We start from the raw sequence: 24,788 nt of genomic DNA, 5'->3' as shown, positions 1-24,788 counted from the left end.
TGCGCATCACGTTCTGCTTGTGTGTGCATACATTGCAAACATTACTCTTATTTGACTACTGCAGATAAAAAGTACATTAATTTGTCCCTTGAATGTATTCAAATATTTTGAGATTCGCTTGTTAATATCTTCCTAGAGGCAGAAAAAAAATAAGCTTGGATAATTTTTTCTTTCACGCTAGCTTCCAAAACTGTTCTGTCCATGAAGATTGATATTCACACCTTTAGCATGGCTCAGTCTTGACAAATTCTCTTGTGCACCCACTTTTTGTATTCCAAGGGAAAAAAAATCCTGGTGGATTTGCACATTTTCCAGCTCTTTGCAGAGCCCCCCTGAGGAGACTCTATTTTAGCAGGGGTCTCTGATGATGATTAAACATTTACCCTGCAGAAAAAGGTGCATTCCTATCAAAGAGTATTATCTACCTAAACCTCTGCTCTTCCTTTATTTTGAAAAAGGTGTTATGTTTGTTTACGAGGCTTTTTATCTTTTGTTTTCTGTACTTATGTTCACGTAGTCCGTCACCAAACAAGCTGCTGTACCAGTTTTGCTACCTTGTTATAAGCTACTGATAGAGTTGAGTTTTGACTCATGATGTACAATTTCAAAATTCAAAACTTTATTTGAACAGCCACCTAAAACAGTTTTTTTGTCACATATTTAATTATAAAGTGTCACCCTGTCCTGGGTTGTTCCATGCTTTGTGCTAGCAGTCTGCGGGATAGGCTCCAGACCCCCCGCAACCGTGAATAGGACAAGCGGCTACAGGAAACGGAGGGATGGATATAAAGAGTCATGTGACCGATGTAGACAGGAGATGTTTTGGGAGTAATATCAATGACAAACTGGCTAAATTTAAAAAATATCAATTGGGATGATAACAGGCACAGACAGTTTGAGCTGGATTGCTTTCAAGAAGGTCACACCATGGCAGAACTGGACATTCTACAGCGGAACTGGACATTCTACAGTAGATCAAAGGATGGGGACAGTTCCTGCGTTGCTCTCAGTTCTCCCAGAAATCTAAGGCATTGGGAATATATTTGTATTGAGGTCATTTTTCAGTACCACGGACAAGCGATTTCCTTTTCCTTTGCACACTCTGTAGCGCTGTGATTAAATTCCTTTTGGCCACTGAAGTGATCCCGTCACAATTATTATGGATAACGCAGCCGGCGGAGCCCCTGCCAGCCCACCTTACTTCTTTTCATGGCGTGAAGCGCTCTCCTCCTGGGCTTAGCCGTGCCGCTAATTACTGGCGCTTCCTCTCTCTGGGCACAGTGCGTTGCAGCTTTGAAACCTGGATTTCCGAGGTGAGCCGGCACTGGGGCTGTCCCGAATGAACACGCGTGCATGCAAAAGCACATTGAAGAATATGGGGGGGCGATTGCATGGACTGGTTCCATGTCGATTTTCTCTAATCTAAATCTCACCCTCACCCAACCAAATACTGTAACACAGTTGTGCCCCCCATAACCAAAAAGTGAGTGTTCACCGCTTGCTAGAACTTCCCTCATTCTTGGTTCTAGTTCCCATTTCGGAATATTTGCTGCTTACAACACAGTCATTCTATTTCCTGTTTCAATGCCCCACTGCAGCTCTTTCAATGGCCCTTCAGTCCATTGACAGTTATTCTCCATTTTAGGACCTCAATTGTACGTGAAAGCGCAGTTTTTCTGCATGGCCTCCACTGTTTTATCTATGGGGAAAAAAGCTGTTTTAAAGCTTAGGTAAAGGTGAGCCAGAGCATTGTTAATGGCCAGCATTCATGATTCAGTTTCATTATTTCATTCCGATAATAACTATAGACCTGTGTGACAGTTAATTGTAGAGTCATCAATGTAGTGCACGCACAGAGCGTAAAGCCGAAACGCATCGCTGAGACTCTTGCATGAGTTGAACATCACCTTAAGGAAAATCTGCACTGGATTGGGGGGAGGGGTGTATGTACAATGATTTCCATTAAAAGGGGAAATGTAACAGAAGTTCAGCATGAAAATCAGGGACAGTAATTCCTACATTTCAGTCAACTCACAAATCCATGAGAAAGTCATTTCACGGCCGCGAGAGTCTCTGAAACATACAAAAAAAAAAACCTTGACTCTCACAGGAGGGTTGGCAGCTGTAAGTAATTGATTTTGTTGCATTTCTTGGTAATAGAAAAAAAAAACATGAAATTGTGGTTGTTTGCTGATTTTATGAAATTGAGCAAGCACTGAATATTTCGATTTACAAAATATGTGACAGTATAAGTTTTACAGTTATCGACCTTATCTAAATGTCTTCTGTCCTTTAAAGATCCATGAAAGTAGGATGAGCTTAGCCGCCACCAGATCTCTGTAGCAGGACTGCGTCCAGCACCATCTCAGACTTCAGACCCAGGCCTGAGGGTCTGACATGGCTGAAATCTCCTTATGGTTTTACTATGGCTGCAGTCAAGGAATTCTGGGTATTCCAGACTCCTTTGTCTGCTGCACACACCTGAGAGCAAGTATCAGCCAATACGCCGACTTGACCTGTGTCTGAGCCTGCGCTGTTTCAATGGCCATTTATATCTCCAGAGCTCAGCGTTGGGCATTTCAAGTCCAGAAGCTACAAATCCAGACCAGGATTTTGTTCCTACCAACCAGTTGAGTACTCTGTGACTGTGACTCTTTATGCTCAGCTGGTTGGTAGAAACAAAATCTTGGTCTGGATTTGTAGATTCTGGACCTGTGATGTCCAGCACTGCCAAAGCTATACCACTTCAATCAATTCTTAGCTCAGTCAGCTTTTTCCACTCTTGGGTTGATACATAAGACCCTATTCACACCCATCCAGGATTTGACGTGAAGTTTCAGCTCCAAATTGTGCGCTAATGATCATGATAATCATGGTCTGTTGAACAAGGGTGCAGCAATATCTTTCCATTGTCCTCTGCATCTTGCCGGGGGCGGGGCCCAGGATGTCCACGTGAAATAATTAGGGAGGCAAAACTAGTAATTTACAGGCATCAATCACTTTAGTAAAACAGAAATTCAAAGATCCACATGAATAGATCACAAAAATATCTAAAAAAGAAAAAAAAAAACACTTTCTTCGCACACAGCTTGAAAACAAATTTGGAGACATCATAGTGAAAAAGACACAGATGGGATATAAAATATATAATAAAATAAAATAACTATGGTCTCCTAATTTAGATTTACTGTCTTGGACTGCATGAAATTCGGGGAGTGGTAGACAGTCATAGAAACACCAGAGAAGATATGGAGTTTAATATTGTCATTTACAGCCTTTGTGATTTTATAGCGTATGATTCAAAGGCTTAGTGTGTATTCCCACGTTAAATAAGGATGTCAGGTTATCTACAGTATCGCTGAATCCAAATCCAGCTTTGAACTCCAGTATTGAAAGCATTGTCCTAGCCAACAGAGTGGCAGTCAATGCGACAAACATAGCGCAACTAATTAATAGGGATAAGAAGAATGAGACTTTCACTCCCATGGTAAGTGGGACCATGTGCCCCCAAGTTGCTTTCACCGATTTCCCATTGGTCACTGTATTTCTTTCCATAAGGTTAAAGAAAGCAACTCAAATCAAATCCTCACTCCTCCCAAAACTACATTATCTAAAGCGATTCTTATTACGTAAGGTAATTACACACATGAATTTAATTGTTTTCTGTTGTATAATTTTATCGTGAATTTCCACTTCTCTACATTTTCTCAACTCCCACATTTTTTTTCATAGGAAATTCCATTTAAAGTGCAGTTTTTAGTTAGTTTAGATTTTTGCTTTCATATTCAATGAAAAAGTGGGTGGCGTTGCTTCACACATTAAATACTAACTAATTCGGGCTTATTTATAGATGACTGGATGAACCCTGAATGCTCGGCGACTGTAAACCACAGCTGCTGGCTGCTTCTTAGCGGAGGATAGTGAGAGCGCCGCGGCGGCGCGTGCTCGGTGCTGCAGCCTCGATCCTCCTGCGACTCTCATTGCAGCACCTGTTTTCCTTCGAGTACTTCAGGTTCCTCCCACGGTCCAAAAACATGTGGTTAGGCAAAATGTTTCTAAACCTACGGCGTGCGATTGTACGAACCCTGCAATGTATGCTTTTCCAGAATATCCCCTGCCTCGTGCCCTCTGCTATTGGGATGGACTCCAGGATCATTGTGATCCTGTACTGGGTTAGCGGCTGGAAGATGGATGGATGAAAACGCTGGAAGCCACATTTATAGTAAACAGGATATTTCCACTGTTTGACTACCTTCCTAAACTGGATTCTGCCCAGAATCCCTTGAGCTCTCTACACAATATGGTTTTATTGGGTTAGCCATAAAATGTGTATATATATTTTTTCCTGAAATTTTTAAAAGAAGGGCTTTTACATTGCATGAAGCAAGGTTAACGCTTTTATCTGCCTGATTACCATGGCAACACATCCAGCAATTCAAAACCTCTTCCGGAACTGGACACTAGGGGAAAAAATGGTATCTCTTTCCCACGGAGTAGCTAAGCAGAAAAACAGTCATCACTGCATTCCCTGCACACTCTCTTTCCAGTTGACCTGTGGAGATGGAAACTCGGTTTGGTCAGATTCTCCAAATGTGCTCATTTATGTGTTAATTAATGGAATTCTCTGTGTATCGTGTGGGTTTTCTCTGGGTACAGCGGCGTCCTCATGTGGTCTAAGAAACAATCAATTGCGGAATTAGCATCTCACAAATTGCCCATAGTATGTCAGTTTGTGGGGTTAAGATTATGAGTAGGGTTGGGCTCATACTGGATAAGTGGTTTATCATTAAAGTCTTTTAACCTTTTCATGATTTTTAGTCTCCTTCACTCCTTTCGTCCTCCCTAATATAACATCCTTTACCAGTTTCCACTGTGATCTTCATCATTATCTTTCTATACCCAAATGCTTGTGTCTAATCTCTTCTATTTCAAAATCAGTCAATGGCGCCTGTAGTAGAAGACCACAATGGACTCATCGCCCTTCCTTGTCAATTTTCCTTCGATTGTATCTCCCCCAGCGTGTTAAAAGATGGAAGGGAAGAGATGAAGAAAAAAAAAATCTGAAACGGCGGAAATGGCTTAAAGTAATGGATTTGAAGCTCTGAATTCCCCCAGAGGGTCTCGTTCAAACTTTGTCCATCTTTCTGATGAGAGCTGGGAGTCGCCCTTTGCTACACCATCATTTCTGAGAGGAGTTAAAGGTGAGGGTAATTGATTTGACCTGGGTGGTACAATGGGTGACTCTGAAAGTTTAGGAGTGGCGAAGATCGCAGTGATAAGTGGAAATGCAGGCGGATATAACACAGCATGCGTGGCATAGCTCATTAAGCATGCGTGTTCCCTGCAGAGGGTGTGATCTTAAGAGTCAACACAAGAGTCTAAGTTCAGAGAGCTTGCAGACTATTGAGCTGCACATTGTTACTATGTAAACCTGGGTACTGTGCATCTGAATGGTGGGAGCACATAGAACTAAGTAGGAATGTTCATATAGTATGTTGATGAAAACATGTCAACATGTCATGACCTGCAATGGACTGGCTTTTTGCCCATGGCGTCCCCTGCTCCGTACTTCCTGGCTAACTCCACAGCCCCGTATTGGAAAAGTGGTTACCGAAGATGGACTGCTGGTTGGAAATCGGACATCACACGTCCATCTCGTCACCAAAAGTTGAAGAGCTACATTATAATGAATATGGGGGTGCAGAAAATGCTCGCTGACCACGTCTCTTGAACGTCGCAATAACAGCCCGAGCTGCTTCTCCATGAGCTTCACTTAATCTGCTACCCCCCCCCCCCCCCAATTTAAATTCTGTCGTGTTTGGACCGTCCACTTGAAAGCCAATTACCACTGAGGAGTTCACGCGTTCCCGCCCCGAAAGATGTGCAGGGCGGCAGAAACGACTCCCGCGGTGCATTTACATAATCTAATTTCACATGGCCCATCAGAGTACGGCAAAAGCTCAGCGGAATTTGATGGAAATGCAGTCCTGGCTTCACAGAGCTAATTTTAAGTTTATTCATTTATTTGTACTCAAATTGTAATTTTTTAATGTAAAGGAATGTAGTGAACACATAAAGAAAAGCATATATATACTCACACACACACACTCATATACATACATATACTCATATACATATATATGTACTGTATATATTTTTGTATGTGTGTGGATTAAGTTTATATTACATTGTGGGGACCAAATGTCCCCCACAATGTAATAGAAACCTGTTATTTTGACGTTGTGAGGACCATTTTTCAGATCCCCACAAAGATTTTTGTAATTTTGTACATCTTTGTCAAAAGTCTTGTTTTTTGTTTGGCTACTTATGGTTAAGGTTAGGGCTGGGTTGGGGTTAAGGCCGTCACGTTGTGATTAGAGTTTTTTCCATAGAAATTAATGTCCCACAGACCTGTGTTTGTGTGTGTGTGTGTGTGTGTGTGTGTAGTTCCCTACAAGGGAGAGTGATAATGTCGCGTCACATGACCTGGCCACCTTACCTAAACATAGAAATGGCTTTGGAGTAGTTTGACCAGATTGACGAAAAAGCGGCCAATGAGTGCTTAGCGTATGTGTGGCACCTCCTTCAGGACAGCTGGAAAAGCATCCCAGGAGGCCACCTCATGAAACTGGCATAGAGGACAAAGTAGGGTCAGCCAATCTCTGGAGCAATTGGGGTTAAGGGTCTTGCTTAAGGGCCAAATGGTGGGGTCACTCTACCGACCCAGGGATTTGAACCAGCAACCTCCTGAGTCCCAAACCACAGAGCTGCCCCTCACCCCAACATTTTTTTTGACTTAATACTTTTTCGGTCAGTGCATAATTCCATATATGTTATTTCATAGTTTTGATGTCTATTCTAAAATATAGAGAAGAGTAAAAATAAACCTTTCTATGGGTGGGTGTGTCCAAACTTTTGACTGGTACTGTATATTTCTGGAACTATGTATTGAAGTATCCTTGGTCCCCTGCAAATGGCATAAATAAAGCTGGCAAGGTTTGATTGTATTATTATACTGCAAATACAATTCAGTTGGCTCAGTACATGATTTAAGGTTTGTGAGGACTCCATCCCGGTGGTGGTCCTGCTCCAGCTCCATCTAGTTAAGCCAAAAAAATTCCTCGTTATGCCATATTTCCTTGGATACTGGCAGGCTGACATCAGGGATCTCTGCCAAATGAAGGGCTGCATCTAGCAAGAAAGGTCACACTATCAGGGATGCAACTGTAATTAAAAAGGAGAAAATAGGTTGATCTCCAAACATCTGTGTGTAATAAATATCCATCCATCCATCCATCCATCCATCCATCAATCCACCTTCCAATGGCTTAACTTGGTCATGGTCATGGGGGGGGGCTTGGAGCCTATCCCAGACAGTACAGGGGACAAGAGAGGGGTAGTCCTGGAAGGGATGCCAGCCCATTGCTAGGTGCAGTAAATATCTTCCTAAATACTTAAACCACAGGATAGCAGAGAATTGTCACAGGATTTCACCTAGTATGTATTTATATGAAAGGTCTTATACCTAACAACTGTAAATTAGCATGTGGCTAACATGGTACGCTAGTCTATTCGCCACACTTTAGATATAGCCTAGGCTTACTAGTCTAACCATGCCTGAAAATATGATAAATGATTTTTCATAATGTGCAAAACAAGCCACAGTCATTAATAACTCTGCCGTACGCCTTGTTGTCAAAGTCAGCCTCACTGGTCAACATTACGTAATGCCCTATTACTGGAGCATGCCATGAACTCTGACACTTCCAGATTAGTTGAAAACTTAACCCTGCTTAACAACATGATCTTTCCCCATTTCTAAAGCATAGTGCCCTAATGGAGTGTTTAGCATATCTGCACTGAATTATATTTGCTGCTTAGAGCAGCTGATGGGCACCGCATGCTGGGGGGGCTTTTTGGCATGGAGTTGTTTTTTTTCCGCCAGAGAAGGAAGAAGGCAGCTTTAGCCTGAGGTCAACCTAGGTTAAAAGCGGCTGCTTATGGAGTTAGCGCTCCTCTCATTATGCGTCATATTAATAATGGCTAACAGGCCGATCCTTTGGAGTTGGATCTTCTACAATATGCATTTTTATCAGTGTCATACAAATTCTAAAAGTAACCAAATGCAAATGGCGTTCTGCTAGATTTTATATAATGTTGTATCGCTGGCACTTGTTCTATGTCTGTGTTCGTAGCTCGAGCAGGCAGAAACGCGCACTCCTTGCTGCATGGTCTGAATGACAATAAAGTTCAGTTCAAGTTACATATGACACATAACATCAGAGCCTAACCCCAACTGTGGTCGAAGACAAACTCCACCTGATGGTTTTTGGGCAAAGACATCACGGTGTACAAGTGTCGACTCTGCACTTTTAAAGAGCGTGAGGGGGACGCAGACTGTGCAAGAATTAATTACGGGATGCATGGGATGAGCTGGCATTTGCCGGCCTGCCAGAGACGACTCTAAACAAAAACAGAGGAGGAGACTTGTGTAATTGCAGAACATGGAGAAAAGGACAGAGGGGAATGATCCACAGTGGGGGGGGGGGGGAATTACATCCCTGGGAAAGGTTTCTGATCTGCCAGCTGGGGAGGGAAATCAGACATAATGGGCAACCTCAGGAATCTGTCACATATGGCCCAAAATTACCCCTAAGGCTGATGAGATGCATTTTGTTTGGAGGAAATGTGTCATGGCCCTCACTGGATGCATCACCGTATTTGCTAAATTCACAGTGCTCGCTGAATTGATCATCATACCTTTTGCATGGATGGGAGTAAATGCTGCATTCACTGGAATGAACTTCATACTCACTGGACCCACTGGATGAATCACTGGATGGATGGCGGTATTCACTGCACCGGCTGAATAAAATGTTGTGTTTACTTGACTCACTGGGTGGATCCTCTAATTTATATCCAGACTGAAACCACATACTAGTAAGCGAATAAGGCAGGAAACAACAAATACACAGCATAGTAGCATGGCATCTCAGGCTCAAAAATAAATAAAATAACCCAACAAGTATATATTCACAACAAGTGTGAAGCTGAGCCTGACATCTTTAACACATGCCTTGCTCAAAATTCCCAGGATGGTACTTTTGTGACAAACCTGCCACAAAATTTTGTATGGAATGTATCAGCATGAAGGGCTGGAATTCCAGGATTACCAAAGTGTCATATGTCACAAGAGGCCCCTGGTTTGTGAGATGTGGTACAGAATAATTTGATGCATCACCTTTCATGGGGATCATGTCGTCTATGAGTGACAGATGTCCTTAATCACACACTTTGCTGGTTCTCAGAGACAGTCCGACTTCTGAGCACAACAATGTGAAAATTGTTTATCGTGTTTCTTGAACTGGGGAATTCAAGCAAACAAAATACCGGCTTTAAAAAGGATTTGTTGGTTGCATTTTCTCATTAGACTTTTAAAAATGGCATCACTAATCAGTTCAATCGATGTGCGATTGCAACTCTGTGAAATAGATGCACATATTCTATTAATGGGCCAAATATTTATTTGGAAACCCTAAAATTACAAAGTGTGACCCTGGCTGAAATTTTTGAGTTCAAGGTCCATTCACTCCATCAGTGGCACCTTTCTAAGTTCATTTGAGGATACAGACAGTTGTGGTGTTTCCTTTTATAACTGCATCTACTGTAAACAAAAAAAGGAATCTGTGTTGAGAATCATCAGTATCCATATGACGCACAGGAGAGCAGAACACCAGTAAATTGTGTTTCAGATCTTAGAGGTCACTTTGACCTTCTCTTTTGTTGTGTGTAAGTGAGCATCTTTAAAAAAATCAACCAGGTTCCAAGAGGCTGTCATTCCTGGTTGGGTTGCAATCCTGCAATCAGACCCCATGCATCATCCTCTCCATCATCCTCTGCTTTTCTTCCTCTAATTTAATTCCAAGCAGCTGCTCATATGAGACTCCCTCCTGGGAATTGCCAAGTTATGTTTTTTTTTTGTTTTTCACAGTGCCTGGCACTAAACAATGTTTGGCCAAAACCATTTACCAGTGGTGACACCAGTGGTGACACCAGAGATCCTGTCTAGGGTTTCCCACATAGTGGAGAATTATCTACTTGTAACCAGATTTACAAACTTAAAAATTGTTTTATAAGGCAAATGTCAAAATAATGTGACCTGTCAAGTCAGATCATTTACAGACTAAAAGGTCTGAATGAGTGAGGAAGTCTTTCATGTTGGAGCGCTTTGATAAAATCGATGTCAGTGAATGTCAGTCTGTTTAAGTTTGTATGCTGGGGAATTTGTTTATTAGTTGTTCATTGATTGCAGCCTTTATATAAGCAACTTGCAGTTTTTCCAGTATCTGGTATGACATTTTCCTGAAAAAAATCAGGTACCAGTACCAGGTTCCTTGTCCTCCTAGGACTGAAACATTAGGTCACTGCTCCATGGCCTTAACTATCATGCAACCTACAGATCATATTTTGCTTCCCTGCACAAAGTAGATCCGTGACAACCAGGAATTTGAGGACTCTAATAGGGTCCAAAAAAGTCTCTGACAGACCATAGCATAAAATTGTTATCAATGCAATATGACCAATATATTAAGTGCATACTGCCCAGGTTATTTTGCATATTATTAATTCAATTTGCCCTTGAGGGATTTAATTTAGAACAAGATATAATCTTATTGCAGTGTCCTTCATCAATGAGGATCATATGTGCACATCCATAATTTGCCAGTTTAAAGGAGACCTAGTGGGTGCCATGAGATTTTCAGCGATTATTCAGTCGGAGTTTCATTACAGATCTTTGATGTGTGAGTAGGAAACATTGTAGAAGTCTCTCTCTCTGACGGCAGATAATAATTACACTTTAAATAAGAAATATGAATAATTTTTAATACATTAATGCCATTGATTATTTCCTATGGAAGTCACACTGAGTGAGGCCATTTTGTCCTAATTGAACAATCAGCCCATGTTTTTGAATTAGAAGGAAGCTAAATTTAACAATGTAGTGAGGTATACAGAAATAAGAACAGAAATACTTTACTAAGGTTTTACAGTTTTTAGAAATGTCATCATAATAATCAGTCTTGGGAATTCAGAGTGGTAAGGAAGCATTGACAAATCATCAATCATCAAATCAGAATATTTCATTAATCAGCTAAGAGCTGCTGCAACTGTCTAATGTCCCAAGATTTTTGTGACGGTGCCCAATCAAAGCCAGTCATCACTGCGTTGGGTGAACTGGGGAGCTGGACATTGATATTTGGAAATCAGCAGCTGTTCGAGGACACCAGTTAGAGGAAATGCCATGACATTGCCCTCATATTAAAGACTGCAAATTTGTCAACTTAACAGCACTGTCATATACAACGGATCATGATACAGGGTCATTAAACTTTCATGGCAGTAATCTGAATTTATGAGTGATTTCTTCGGCCATTTTCTACCCTTTTCTATTCAGAAAATGGTTGAAGACCAGTTAGTCGTCTGTGCTGGCAGACAGCAAGATATAAGGTTTCTTTAACGTTAGAAAAGTAGTGGGAAGGTATAGTTAGTTTTTGCCTACTAGTATTTTTGTTATTAAATGTTTCAGCAAATGATTACGCCATTAAGCTAAGCTACAGAGACATTTTCCCGCCTTAATGCGCGGTCGCGTGGTACCTGCGCCTGCGTGGTTAACCAGCGTTCAAATTTAAATTTTAATACGGACACTTGTTCGATGTCGTTTACTAGATGCGCCAGACGTCTTGTATTTAACGGTATCCAGGGAGCTAAGACGCCTTTCACGGCATAGTAAGCCAAATGATTTGTCGCCATAAGTGTGTTCTCTTTTATAAAGTTAAATGTGTTATATACATCCTCCGACAGAGTTTTGTGTCATGTTATATAATATTATGAACTATAGTTTGAGGGTATACGTGTGAAAACAGCAGAGGATATATAGGTGCAGCAAACGCTACCTTAAATGATGAAGCTTTAAAAATGTAGTTAAATTAGTGATGGTGATATCATATTATATGGCGTTATAATATATCTTACATTGCTTTTGCTCGGTCTGCGTAATTTACTTGAATCTGTTTTCTAGACCAGTGAGTCAAACTGGGTTAGAATATATAGGGAAAATGTTTTCTACAGTTTTTATCGGTAGAGGAAATTTTTTATCGGTTCACCACTTCTAGACTATTCAGTTTTGCTGTAGATGGTACTTGTAATACCAGGTGTGTTGTTAAATCACTCTCAGTGCAAACACAATTAAAGGCAAAGATGTTTTTCGTAGTTTTTAAGAGATGGGCGTTTGTGGAAGTAACTACAAGTGTGTGCGATCCGTTGTCGGTCACATTGCCATTGGATAATGTATAGTTTTATAGCAATGTTTAGCAATAGGTTTATTGCTTTAATGGCTTTCGTTCCGCTGGAATACATGTACAGGTTCAATAACAGAGTAATAGTAAAATAATTTGCCTCAACTGATTCAGTTGTTGATTCGATTGAATGCCGTCTGAGGCAAACCTTAAGTTCTCTGACTGTTCCAATGTCGCAGTTTTGGTCCTTAAATGCTCTTATTAGGTTCTTTTAAAGAAGTTGCCGTGTAGCTCCGGTACTATATACTTACACATGTACCTGGGACGATTTAGACACAAGCATCTGCTAAATGTGTAAATGCAAGTTGGGAGTTTTTTTTTTCGTTAATGTTGCTCACCCAATGCAAACTTAGCACCTAAACATTATATTTTTAGCATTCAGATTAAACCGGTTTTACCTCTCTTTTGGTGGTACATACAGTAAGTGCAATCATTAAGGGGGCTGCTGTGTTTTTGCAGCCTTTAACCAAAATAAGAGTCCTCCGTTTTTATTGCCCGCAAATCTCCTTCTTTCACGAGGTGCTGCCGACTAGTGAAGTATTTTCTTGCACTGATGGTGGTCATAGGGTATTATCTACCTAAAGAGTAGTGGGCCCTATAATGATCTTACTGTCCTGTTAAAATGTTTCCTTTTGTACATATTCTTGTACTTCTTGTGCAACTCGTAGTTGAAAAGTAAGACGGTGACATTCGGATCAAGGACAAACTTAGCCTCTGGGTATATAACTGCTCTCGAATTTGATAAAGAATATAAATACAGATTAGCCAGAGCTCTCTCATTTACTGGGGATGAAGCTCATTATTAAAGTATAATGGATAATTTCTTGGTCAAAGCTTCTTTTTAGATCAAATAAATCCCACTCTGTTGAGCTCAGCTTTTCTAAAAGGAGTATAAAAGTCAATTGCAAACTTCTGAGCATGGAAACAAAGAAGATAAAAAAACATCAACAGCAGAAAACTGAAGTCACAGTGTGTCTCTTGTAACTTTGTAGCTGTTTACTGAAGAGTGGTGCGGCCGTCGCTTTCTGGCAACTTCCAGTCCTCCAGGTTTTCAGAAGCTGACTGCTGTGAGGAGCCCATTGGTACAGGTATGTCAGCATGGGGATGCTGTGGATTCTTCCGCTTTAAGCATTAGGTCATTATGACCTGAGATGCGTTGCAGCATTTTGACTTCTTTGGGTTTCAATGTGCAACTTGTAAAGTTCCCTGGAAACACCCAAGAAACAAAATGCTTAAGTGTGGAGAAGAGTCTTCTGTTAAAATACACAGGCATCTAAGTTAGCATGAAGGCACCACTAACAAAGTAAATTTTCATTATGACAAATATGCATGGGCGTTGCCGCAATTATATCTGAGGGGGACGTGTCCCCCTCACATTTTATAATTATTCGTTTGGAGCCCCCACATTTAACATAAAATATTAGTTTTATGCCAGTGTGTCCCCCCCACATTCAAAATGCTTCTGACGCCCCTGCAAATATGTCACGTTGAAGTGAATGACCTTACGATTGAAAGACAGTAGAGCTGTTAGTACTTTCAAATAAAAGCAAGGCTATATCTAGTGTGTTTTCATTGTTGCTATTGTGTTAGGCATTGAATCACAATCTTCTGTATTTGTACTACATTCGGTTCTGTAATTCCAGAAATTGTTTGATTAAAGAAATGTAGTTTGTTGTTTAACAAGGTTATTCAGAGCTATGCCTAAGTCCATTAACTCTTTGCAACTGGAGTTCAAGATGCTAGTCATGCTTGGCATTGCTAGGGGGTGTAGGGTGAATCGTGGGCAGTTGGGATTCTGTAAGCGCCGAAGAAGCCACTGTGTCCATAATTGCTGGTGCCTGGGGGAATCCTCTGTCTGCTTGCCACTGTCGAGTTGTGGCTTTCATGCCACTGATGTATGGCCGCGTCGGCACGCGTCAAGCGACACCTGAGTCTGCTGTCCAGGGTTCATGGTGAGAGAAGGGAACCACTGGCTGTTTACAACAGTAATAAACCTCTCTAAATGCAGAATAGCACCCTGGCGGTCGATAAGGCCTGAATGGTTAATGGGATATTTCAGAGCCCACATTCTTACCACCCCCATCACAGGTAATCTCCTAATAGGAGACAATTCAAAGATTTGCTAATATTAGTCTATGGCTGACTTCTTTTTGGGGTCACCTGGTTGTTGTTAGTTTCTCTGCTGTGGGCTGCTTGCCTATGAGTGGGGAGATCAATCTGCTTTATATTGCCCACTTAAGTGCTGCAGTTAATTATGGAAGTTTCATTATCGGTCTGGAGATACAATGGCCTCCAAAAGAAGGAGGACTACTGACAAATGGTCTAATTTACCCTGAGAACCTCAATGTTTAGAGTAAATAAATTCTGCAAATGTGGGATGGTACTGTGTACGTCTTGCCGATACCTTTTGATTACAATTAGAAATGTATATCTTGTCCTTAAGAGCCATTTCTGTAATCCGAATACCTCAGTGTGGTTGAGTTGTCATTGGGTGGCTGATGGAAGCTTCTCACAGCCTGACAAGGGATTGCTCACAGGTGTGTTCTTGAGAGATTGAAGCAGTTGGCAGCATCTTTTTTTTTCCCCCACAAACTGCTTGGGCCTCCAGAAGATGATCCAGGCAGCTGTCGCTCCCCCTGGAACCAGCTGCTCTTCCCTCTTCCACTGCCTGAGTCCTGGCACTCTGCTTTCTGAGCCAAAAGGCCAATTGATGGTGCATAGTTGCTGCTGCTGCCCCCTGTGGCTGTGCCATGACTGTTTTTGTACGCTAAAAGGTCCTGTGGGGTGTGGTATTTGTCAAATTCAAATTTTTATTTGTCACATACACAGTACGATATGCAGTGAAATGCTTAGACGACTGCCCGTGACCTTAAAATAAAAGACTATTAATAGGAAATAAATATGAAAAAGAAAATAGAAAGTAAATTTAACTGAGAGAAGAGAATAAGAAGAGATTGTGAGTGAGAGAGTAGTAGTTTTTCAGGTTGTCTGGACAGCATGGTGAATTCCATGATAGCATAGCGGAGTCAGCAATGTATATATGTTTGTTGGGGAAATTGGCTGTGCTACTGGCGAAATTGCCTTGAAAACAGGTTGCTACAGACAAGGTCTAATTTAATTGTCGCATCTTTATTAAAATGCGTCCCATTTGCGAACAGAAATGCGCATGGGAGATGTAATTGCAACTGTAATAATGTGTTGCCTCCATTACACCTCCTCTAATCAGAGGGCCTTGATAACAATCAGTAAAAGTACAAGTATGTCATTCCCATTAAGGATGTGAAATTATATCTGCACTTATTGAACATTAGTAACGCAACATTTATATAAACAAATTATTTGTTGAATTGCGTGGCAATATTTAAAGTAACAATTGCCTTTAGAATGAATAGAAATAGCCAAGGGGTATTTGTGTAATATTAATTTCTCCCCATTTTCTGTCTGCTTTGCCAAATCTTGTAAAATTTTGTTGATTTTGTGCTATCATACTTTCTGTATAAGTCTTCTGGAGAAGGAGGAAGGCTCACATCTACAACTGGGTTTGTTAGGGCATGAAAAAGTGTAATATGTACTGTAGAGTCATGGCAGTTGACAAGATGGTCCTCATAAAGTGTTTGGACAGTTGGGTGTGGATTTAAAATGTGTCACATTTTCACTTTTTGTGAGTAACTGTTGCCAAAATTAAAAATTGAAGCAGGGTTTAACATATTTATATGGCAGTTTGTTTAATGGTATATAAGAGTTAATTTACTTCTAATTACATTGACTCAGTCTACAGGATGAAACTGTCAAGGGTTAGATACAATTGTTGTGCAGTTTTTTTGCACTTCTGTGTAACAAGCCAGCAGTTCTTCCCCTAATTAACTTGAGATTGTGGGGATAGGGGTTTAATTTTGTTTTTGCTGGGCAGGATCCAATCTCTGAAGGAGTCTGGGCTCAGTTTAGTGTCTCATACCTCTTACTGTCTTGCCCCCCCACTGGTCTCAGAGTGGCATGGGGATTCTTGGGTAACAGACTGAAGTAACCTGTGTTGTCTCTTGGCTCTCCTTTGTGGTGCTTATTTCTGGACGCTGACTCAACAAGGATGGTGTTCCAGCACATTCCAGTCCCATCTGTTTGTGACCTTCATCGTTGCTGGTTCTCCTTTTTGTTTGTCTTGTGGTCCAACCTTTACCAAAGACTCACATTCGTTTTCCTGTCATGAAACCCCCAATTATGTCCTACACTGTGGTAACTTGCCTGTACATTGGTCTCTGATTTGGTAAGAGGGGTGTCATGGGGATAATAGTTCTTGTCCGTGCAGTGGGTTTTGAATTGTTCATCTACTCTAGGGGTTTTCAAGTGGTGGTCTGTATAGTAGTTGCAGATGGTCTGCAGATATGTCTCATAAACTGACAAAATATTATATATCTATAGTTAATATTTTCATCTGCTTTATGCACGGGAAATCTTTTGAGCTAAGAATACCCGCCCCACCACCACTTTTACAGTGGAAAATTTTCATTAGTTCTTTACGTAATCACATACTGTAGTGTGATGGCAGGGTCCCAAGCTCTGGTGTACTGATATATCTTTTTGGGGTCCCTGATTTGAGAAATGTTGAACACCCCATGTATTTTTATTTTTTTGTCTTTGCTGTGAAACCTTTCGGAATCTGCTGTTATTAACTAGCACAGAAAGGCTAATTTTCTTTTATCTTGCAGGCCATGTCACATTTTATTGTCTGAGAATGGTCAGACGTTAAGAAATGGAGGCAGTGACCCATCGCGAATGAAAGCTGACACTGAAGGTTGGATATTACGGCCACTCTGGATGTGTCTTCATTTGCCGCTTTCATTGGCCGTTTATCTTTAATGGCCTTTTGCAGCTATGGTAATTATATTGTCTGCTACAGAGTTTGTGTACTTGTACAAGAAGGGTAGTTCAATTTATGTTCTGCAACAAGTCAATGGTGAGGAAAAGAGATGGGGGAGGCTTGGATTTAATATGATGCGTTAAAGAATAATGTATACCTTGGGGTCATAGGTAATGTAAGAATAGATCCGAAACAAAATGTTGTATATTCAGTTAATTTTTTACTGTCCAGAATGTAATCCTTTGGAGTGTGGTCTCTAAGATCCTGTTGTTGGTTTAATGGATTTGTTTTCACTGGCTTGTAGCAGTTGTTTTTCCTTACTGCAGGGTATTCTTTCTTGCACAACATGTTTCCAGGATAACTGCATCCCTTTCGTTGATTTGTTAGACTGCATGCTGCACACAAGACTGCTCTGATTGCATTGGCACCGTGTTTTGAGTCAAATCTTAATTGCAATCAAGCCAGTTGAGTTACACCCCCATGATATCATAGCACCAATATCAAGTTTTTGAAGCTGGGAAGAAATGGATTCATGCAGAGGAAGACTGGTAACAAAACTTCTCTAAGATGATAGTTTTTTTTTTTTTGGGTCCCCAGAAATACTCTCTTCAGAGCAGCAGCAACCACTGGAGGGAGACCAGCTGATGGGATGGGGAAGTTGGTTGTGGTATATGTGGTGCATGAACACAGCTGGTTGAAGAAAAATAGGCCTTTAACCATGAAAATGTGACTTTGTTGATCTCTCAGCATGCTTTTTATTGGCCATGTTGGTGATGGAGCTGGACATGTGACTTTGGATTGCTGATGGGTAAAATGGCTAATGGGGTAAATGGAACCTAATTTGCATGAGTGTCTGGTAAGCAGGTTAATAATGGTAATAATTGTCATTGAGCAAGTTTTATTGACCTGTTTGTACTTTTAAACTGATATTTTCAAAGTCTTGAATTGCCACTGCTTATAAAGACCTTTGAGTCACTCTTAAGTCTGACATGCTGTTTGCAGCCAGCGAAGGCTGAACAGTAACACGAATCCTTGCAGCAGAGCTCCTGCCAGTATCTCAGCAGTTGCGTCCAGGGCAGTCTGTCTCTTCCTCACCACCCCCTCCACACAACTCTCATGCACATTTGATGTACCCTTACTAGCCTACCTGCCTACACCCTCCCATCACTAAATCCACAGCTCGTCTGCCTGTTTAAGCATTTGGTCTTGGCCCATGATGGTCTGCTGGCTCCATGAAACAGGCTGCTTCTGCCTCTAAGCCCCAGGGCCATGCTCCCGTGTCCACTTGCCGTTCTGCCAACCTGGCCACGTTGACGCCTTCTCCGCCTCGCGGCTCTGCTTCACTAGAACGGCTGTGGTGGGCAGCTGCCGCTTTAGTGCTTTGAGTGCTGCTGCTGTTATCATCTGTTGCCAGTAAGTGGCAGTTTGAATATGTGAAGTATGTGGGCGAATGTAAACTAAATACAACCTTTTATCAGTAATGGGGGAGTGTGGAGAGTGGAACGTATCACAGGAAACACAGGGCACGGGGCAGTGTACCTAAATGCATGCAAACTCCGCACACAGAGCTTGGTTTAGAAACTGAACCTGCAGTCTTGTGTTTGCGAGGCCACGGTGATACCGTCTAGGCCAGCGTGATGTCCTTATCCAGTTTTAACAATCGTCGGTCATAAGTAAATCACACTAATGGCAGCTAGGCAAATAAATGCACAGAGGTCTGTTTTTAAGTTGCATTAATATGTTCATCAGCAAAGGGTTTGTTTTCTTGGCTCTATAATAACTAGCGCTACAGCAACATAGATAATGTTGATGATAATCGGTAGTAAAAACAGTTGACAACGATTTGCTTATCGATTACAGTTGAACCTTGGAACTCGAATGCCTTTTAACTCAACCAACTTGGATGTCGAAAGAGTCTGCAGAATTATTTTCGATTTATACCTCGACCAAAATCTTGGGGCTCAGCCGTTCCTGCTATAACTTGTATGGGCCATGAGATGACGCATTCAACTCTACTAATTTCGACAATGGGTCAGTCGAGAAAAATCTAACTGCAACTGAATTGAGAACTCAGAACATGACAAAACAAAACAGACCTTGTATGAATCAAGACGTGTCTGTGATGTCAGCAACCTGCTGGGTTGCTGATGCCTATGAATCACTCTCAGTCTCGAGGTACCTCTTGACCGAATTTGCCGTATGGAAGCTGTGTTCCTGTGTTCGGTGTGATTTTTTTTTTAAAAATTAATGTTTTATGTACATTGTATATTTAGTGATACAATAATCATGGCCCCTAAGAAAGTGAGCAGTGATTAGCAGCAAACCGAAGAGGAAAGTAGTGACAGTAACTGTAGAACTTAAAAAAGAAATTATAGCAAGACTTGATGGTGCCCCTGTATCTGTCTGTTCTCTCCTCGGAGTTTGGGATTTTCATTTATTTCTTGTTTATTGCTTTTTTATGTGTGCTTTTCAATATGTATTTTAGTTTTATATTGATTGATAATGGTTTTTATCATTAGTTAGTTAGGTAGGTATATAAGTTTGAATAGGTAATCATTTGGAGGTCTGGAATGGATTAAATTAATTTACATTATTTCTTATGGGGAAATTTGACTTGGACCTTGACCAAATTGCAGCTCAACCAACCTTCTGGAACGAATGAAGTTTGTGTTCCGAGGTACCACTGTAGTTGCATTTTTGCGGTTTGCTGCTTAAATTGCGTATAATGACATCACCACCTAGCAACTTTATAGTGGGTGTTTTTTTAGCCTAGTTCATGGCGGACTTAGTGGATCTTTGGTTATATGCCGCTTCAAGGATTCAAAAGGTTTGTCATTTGTACTTGTCTCGTTGTATTCAGTACTTATACAATTGTGATATGACAGGACAAACAGTTACTAACATTACAACACTTAGAAATAAAATCTATGTAGAAATATGCATATGTAAATATGGATGTATCTGGAAGAATAAATATGGTTTGTAAATATAACTTGCAAATATGGTGCAAAGCCAGAAATACTAGGTGTTTGGGGTTGTAATCGGATCAATGCAAGAACAGTGACAAGTGCAGTGTCACTGACAGGCCATAACTCTTATGGCAGTGGGGAAGAAACTGTTCCTAAAGCGGGAGGTGCATGTCCGCAACTTTGTCACTTTACACTGTGTACAGAATCTCTAAAGTTTTTATTACACCTGTAACTTAAAAAAACATATCTATGTTTTTCCTTTTAAATAAAGCATTTGCTCTTTTCTTTATAACCTGTGTTTTGGCCCAGCTAAATGATCAGATCTGATCACACGGTCAGAAATCGGATGTCATCCATTTCAAATTGTAAAATAATAAAAAATGTTTTTTACAGCCCTAGTTATGACACATTAACTGCCTGCATTTTGGATGGTGGTTGTGCTTGTGAAAGAGCTTTATGCAGCACTAGCCTGAGGGGTGTGGTCAAAGTGTATTGTCAATTCCAGTGCCCTTTTGCAAGTGGTTTTGTGAGTCTTTGGTAATCATCAAAAGCTCTGTGTAACAAACCCTTACTCCTGAACAGATTGGGGACAGTATGTAAACAAATCAGTGAATTTGCAATTCATTTTTGAAGCATTTTAGCTGTTTTATTAATGGATGATGGAGCTGTCCAAAATATTTTGTGTAAGTGTACCTTCTTGGAGCTCAGAATGAGCTTCTTGGAGGTTTTTATTACAGATAAGTGTTTATGTAACAGTTGGAAGATCAAGTCCTAGGAAAGGCTAGCTGTTTACTTAGCTAAAATATCTCTCTGTATGAATTGTAAGTTTTAGTTTTTATCAACTGCCTTTTCTCCCAGGTTGTATTTTCTGTGGACTTTAGGTATGTTCTGAGAGTTTTTAACCCTGTAATCTCAGTGGATGCTGATACAATTTTGACTTGCATCCAAAGAGTTAAAATGGTCTTCCACTTTTATGTTTTAAAAATACAGCACATGTTTTAAAGATTTAGACCTTTTATTCAAATTTTTGGAGGTTTTTTTTTCTTCTTCACTAAAGGAGGGTTTGACTGAGGGGGTGGGGTCCATCACAAGCTCCTCACTCATATAGCATGTAGAGCTTGATAACCTTAAACGTCGATGCTGCTTCTGTCTTTGGGAGAGAGGCTTTCGTTACATTCTTCTCTTGCCTTCTCAGTGTACCAGTTAAACAGTCTGCAGGAGCAGAAACAAACTGCAGACGAGGACAAAACCCATAATCTCCTCTGCCGGTGCTCCATGGCGCCGAATAGGCCTCTCAACAGGACCCCTATTCATGTAGTCTGAGGTGGAAGGGCTTCTGGTATCTTTTTTCCAGTTCATGAAAAATGACAGCAGGCTGGGGATGGGGGACCCTTACCACTGCAGCTCATAAACTGCATTAACTGTCTGGTTTACCCCCACTGTAAAAACCATGTGTCTTCAGTTGAAATTCACTGTAGACAACGGAACTGGACAGATGTGAGTAAGACTTATCTGAAGGTTGTTTGAGGCCCTCCATTTAAGGGCCTAATGTTAGTAACTTTGGTCATTTTTAATTTCCAAATTAACACTCTTATTTAAATATATTTAATATTGTTCCCTTGGTAAAACCATGTATTTAAAATGGATATTAATGTTTCGGTTTGACTTCATTGTAATTATAACTTTTGGGTCCTATATCCATGGCAACTGTATCATATTTTAAATTGGTGAGAAATGCCATATTGCAAAGCCTTGTGGGGCTTCACAGAGCTAGTGAACCTCCCAGCTGTTGGGAGGCGAGACACAGTAAAGAATCTGAGAATTTACATATTGGAATTCAGAACTGGAGTGGCATCCTGTGTCCAAGTGTTTGTCCACTGTTTTGTGGATGCGTTACATACACATTGTAGAGATGATGATTATGGTTTCCTTAAGTGTGGAAGGTTAACATTTAAACAAGGGTTACTGATTTAATTTTAAACATGCCATGTTTGTGTGGGTGTCTTAGCTTCACCTTTAGGCATGAAGCTTACAGCGCAACAATGTTGGTTCCTATTTAACTAGCTCACAATCATGCTCTGAGCTTGTTAACCTCAATTATTTTCTGGATTTTTTTAATAGTACATCCATCCATCCATCTTCTATAGCCAATTGTGCCTATAAGCTCTGATTCCAACCCTGAATAGGACAAGGCAGGGAACAACCCAGATTGGGGCACCAACCCATTGCAGGGCTCAGTCATGCATCATTTACACTTGTGGGCAATTTGGTCACTCCAATTAACCTCAGCTTGTTTTTGGATGGGGGGGGGGGACCAGAGTAGCCTGAGCATAACCCACAATGACAATGGCTCAACATGCAAACTCGTGGAGACTTGAACCTTGGTCACAAAGGTGTGAGGCATAAGTGCTAACCAGTGTACCACTTTGCCACCCCTTTAATGAACACTAATTCCTGTGAGATTCCACGGTGTGTGTTCAGTATTCTCACATGTTTGAGTGCCTGTGAGGCAGTTTGGGTTGGGTTAAGGCTGGACGACCACACCTAACTGTGAGGTAGGGTGGTTGTGAGCAGGTTGGGGATGTGCTGGCTGTATGCAGTGAGATAACATATGGCTAGGATTGCACATGCTGCTGAGAATGACCGCATGTGCATGCGGGTGCCGTCTATTGGATTAACATACCTTTACGAAAGTGCTCATGCATTGTTCGGGATAGTTTGTTGTTGGAGGTTCCTTTATATATAGAGAAAATGAAGATTCCCATAGAGAAGTGAGCTTAAAAGTAAATACCTCAAATTTTTTATTTAGAATGTGCATCCATGCTGCAGCAGTAAAACGTTGAATGTGGTGCTAAAGGTGCAGCAGTAATGTGTTGGTTGCAAGATATGTTTGTTACTGAGGGCATTTATATGCTGCTGGGAGCCTCCCCTATAACTACACTGCTCAAAAAAATTAAAGGAACACTTTTTAATCAGTGCAGCATCAAGTCAGTTACACTTCTGTGATATTGATCTGGTCAGTTAAGCAGCAGAGGGGGTTGTTAAACAGTTTCAGCTGCTTTGGTGTAATGAACTTAACAACAGGTGTACTAGAGGGGCAACAATGAGATGACCCCCAAAACAGGAATTGTTTAACAGATGGAGGCCACTGACATTTTTCCCTCTTCATCTTTTCAGACTTTTTTTTTTTTCTCGCTAGTTTTGCTTTTGGCTGCGGTCAGTGTCACTACTGGTAGCATGAGATGATACCTGGACCATACAGAGGTCGCACAGGTAGTCCAACTTCTCCAGGGTGGTGCATCAATATGTGCCAGAAGGTTTGCTGTGTCTCCTAGCTCAGTCTCAAGGGCATGGAGGAGATTCCAGGAGACAGGCAGTTACTGTAGGAGAGCTGGACAGGGACATAGAAGGTCCTTAACCCATCAGCAGGACCGGTATCTACTCCTTTGTGCAAGGAGGAACAGGATGAGCACTGCCAGAGCCCTACAGAATGACCTCCAGCAGGCCACTGGTGTGAATGTCTCTGACCAAACAATCAGAAACAGACTTCATGAGGGTGGCCTGAGGGCCCGACGTCCTCTAGTGGGCCCTGTGTCCACTGCCCAGGACCGTGGAGCTCGATTGGCATTTGCCATAGAATACCAGAATTGGCAGGTCTGCCACTGGTGCCCTGTGCTTTTCATAGATGAGAGCAGGTTCACCCTGAGCACATGTGACACGTGAAAAGGTCTGGAGAAGCCTTAGAGAACATTAAGCTGCCTGTAATGTTGTTCAGCATGACCGGCTTGGTAGTGGGGAGGCATATGCATGGAGGGACACACAGACCTCTACAGGCTAGACAACGGCACCTTCACTGCCATTAGGTATCGGGATGAAATCCTTGGACCCATTGTCAGACCCTACACTGGTGCAGTGGGACCAGGGTTCCTCCTGGTGTATGACAATGCCCGGCCTCATGTGGCGGGAGTAAGCAGGCAGTTCCTGAAGGATGTAGGAATTGATACCATTGACTGGACCCCCACAATAGATCACCTCTGGGACATTATGTTTCAGTCCATCCGACGCCACTAGGTTGCACCTCAGACTGTCCAGGAGCTCAGTGATGCCCTGGTCCAGATCTGGGAGGAGATCCCCCAGGACACCATCCATCGTCTCATTATGAGCAGCTCCGATGATGTCAGGCATGCATACAAGCATGTGGGGGCATACAAACTACCGAGTACGATTCTGAGTTACTGCGACGAAGTTTCGGCAAAATGGACCAGCCTGCTGCATCATTTTTTTACTTTGATTTTTGGGGTGTCTTTGAATTCAGCCCTCTGTAGGTTGATAATTTTCATTTCCATCAAATGATGGGGCATCCTTCCGTTCCCAACACATTATCCAGCCCATATCAGTATACTTATCAGCATGATTTTTTTTCCCCCATTGAGATCTGTGTTTTCAGAGTGTTCCTTTAATTTTTTTGAGCAGTCCTATATTCCTGCTATATTTAAAGAAATTGGCATATTTAATGACAGAATTGTTTCAAGGCAGCTTGTGTCTGTTTTGATCAGTCGTTTTTAAATATGTTGTGCCTGTGGACAATGCTGCATTAGGTCGATAGTT

General features: G+C 41.4%; 1 protein-coding gene across 1 annotated transcript in view; it reads left to right on the top strand.

The window, feature by feature from the left end:
- Window positions 1–15,179: 15,179 nt before the first annotated feature.
- Window positions 15,180–24,788, top strand: part of atg9b (autophagy related 9B) — a 233,841-nt gene continuing 224,232 nt past the window's right edge. Inside the window, exon 1 of the mRNA XM_072711210.1 lies at window positions 15,180–15,190. The gene's annotated coding sequence lies outside the window, so the exon portion shown is untranslated. The remainder of the gene's footprint in view (window positions 15,191–24,788) is intronic.

This window comes from Paramormyrops kingsleyae, chromosome 4 (genome assembly GCF_048594095.1).
Source record: "Paramormyrops kingsleyae isolate MSU_618 chromosome 4, PKINGS_0.4, whole genome shotgun sequence".
NCBI lineage: Eukaryota > Metazoa > Chordata > Actinopteri > Osteoglossiformes > Mormyridae > Paramormyrops > Paramormyrops kingsleyae.
The sequence above is the reverse complement of the archived record's forward strand: the minus strand, read 5'-3'. Positions and strand labels throughout refer to the sequence as shown.